This window comes from Hydra vulgaris, chromosome 06, assembly GCF_038396675.1.
Source record: "Hydra vulgaris chromosome 06, alternate assembly HydraT2T_AEP".
NCBI classification, from domain to species: Eukaryota; Metazoa; Cnidaria; class Hydrozoa; order Anthoathecata; family Hydridae; genus Hydra; species Hydra vulgaris.
In genome coordinates this window covers 7,580,274-7,582,862 of record NC_088925.1, presented here as the reverse complement: position 1 = coordinate 7,582,862, position 2,589 = coordinate 7,580,274, and positions in this window count along the sequence as shown.

The window sequence follows — 2,589 nt, the reverse complement described above, 5'->3', positions numbered from 1 at the left end:
AATAAATATAAGTTTAATGTTAAGTAAGAAATTATGTATAACATTTATTGTTATCACATTTGGGGTTCAGGAGCACAACTTTTTGTTTTCTGTTGTTTTTGATTAAATATCAATGAGTGCATTGATCACTTTATCATCAAACTTAGTTCGACCAATTTTAAAATAAATTTTGAGAGTGCATACTAGGCCATCTTCAAATTTATATTCTAGATACAAACTTTGTAGATTTACTATCTGTGATGCGATACTGATTTTTTCTGTCTTGCTAAACTCGAATGATTCTTTCTTGTGTTGTCATAAAGTCTAAAAAAATGAGAGATATAGGGTTTTAAATTAATTTAAATGAAATTGTCATCAATGACTACTTTCAGTGGAAATATTTCTCATTTTCTTTATTTTTTATACTTTTGTTAATACTCTGACTTGATGCTCCATCAAATACAGACTTTAGAAAGAATACCTTTATCTTTAAAGACAGAAATAAAGTTTACGCTTCTGCCTCAGATGAAATTTTTTCTTAACCCCTGCTACTTTTTGAATCCAGGATAGTGTGTGGTTTATAGTAAAGGGAATTTAATTAATGTTTTAGTTTTAACTAAATCTTGAGGATAACAGTCAGATTTAGCTTCAAGTATCAAGCTCTACACGTTCTAAAGTAGTATATGAAAAGTTAAATATAAAATGCCTATCTGTATCATTTAATCATTCTGGATAATAAAACTATTTCTTATCATTATTCCAAAAATTATCACAAGAAAAAAATTTTTATTTTAAAGTTTGATTTTAAATGATAAAGTAATTGCAAATAAGTAGTCCAGTTAATAGAAATGGTAATTGATAAAAATTTATTGTGGCTTCCCCACATAACCCAGTTGTTACAAAAAACGTAATTCAACAAACTTATGATAATGTTCTTTAAACAATACGCGAATAAACAACGATGAAAATATTGAAAATATTTACTAATTTTGTAGCTCAAACCGACTTGATCACAAAGCGACCAAAAGAAAACCGCATAAGTATTATATGAGAACACTGATTATCAAAGTATGACTATTCCATAATAAAAATTATTTCAAAAAATACTCCATAATAAAAAATTATTTTAAATATATTTTTCCTACTTTTACCAGGCTAATAAACACGAGCAGGGTAGACCGTTAGATGATGCTGTGTTTCTTATTCAAAAACGTATTTTTAAAACGCCATTACATTTTTACGAATATGATCATATAATTGCAACAAACCTCGAAACAAATTACACTAACATCGTCTTTGTTGACATTTATTATTTGTTGTTACATAATAATTGAACTTTGTTTTTAGTGGACGTAATCAAAGTTTTGACTCTAAGGTCATATACCAAGACCATAGACTACAAATGGTGTCCTACATTGATCACATAACTTTTTTAAGTTTTACGTCTGTTTTGTATTCCAATTGAATTATCATTTGCAATACAACCTCTTCGTAATCTAACCCTTTGTGACGTAACCCCTTTTTCATCTTAAAATACCAGTAACCATTTACCAGTATCAATTGAAATTGGATTCATTAGACAATGCTTCGAAAAAATATTTACACAATAATAGAAGATAACAGCATTCCTTAACTTTACAAATAACGAAGATAACAGCAAGTCTTAACTTTACAAATAACGATTTAGAACTTACAACCATTGTTTATACAAGAAAAAATGATCTCTGCATTCAAAATCTTGAGTGAAACTCCGGAGTTTGGTCCAAGTAAAAAGTTCTCGCCTTTTTTTTAAAGAAATGGAGCTGGTTTTGAAAAAGAATTAAACTTGTTGCCTTTTAATCTTGACCGGATGTCATGAATATGTTTCCGCTTCGCAGTCAAAAATGCTCAAATAATAACCTCTACAAAAAATAATTAAAAAAACGGATGCAAAAAACTTTTGAAATACTTTCAGAAATATAAAGAATCTTGTTCACTATAAACAATAAGAATGAAAAAGACTCAATCTCAGAAGAGTTTACTATTAGTTTTGAAAGTCGTTTAAAAGCTAAACCATTGACGTACTTCTTTACAAATTGAAAAAAAATATCCAATAAAAATTTAAAAACTGCTTCTACTTCTTCTTACTTAAAGTTGACCAAGGTCGCCTTTAGAATCTCTTCAGAAAATTTGAAAAATGTGAGTTGTGAAGCACTGACAGAATTGCCAGTAAGATTATTTAATTTTTTTAGTTAATCATAGACAGACATTCAAATCGATGTCTACATCACTTATTATACAAATTTAACTTTTTTTTTTGCACCATACAAACTCTATGGTTTAATAAATAAGATTCTCTATTACAGGAGCAAAGTTATACAACGAAGAAATCTTCCTAACTGTATAAAGTATATTAACAATTAAATTAAACTAATCAGCGGTAGAAGAGGAAGGAAGAGGGTTTTCTCAGGTAAATATAGAAACAAATGAAAATACATGTGTTATAAAAAGGAAAAAAAAACTGTGAGCACTGCCTCTAACGCCAAAGATGTCCAGCTGAAATTGAGGATAAAAAATAAATAGATAAACAAGTTGTAGAATATAAAATATCCGGGCAGTAATCCAATCTTT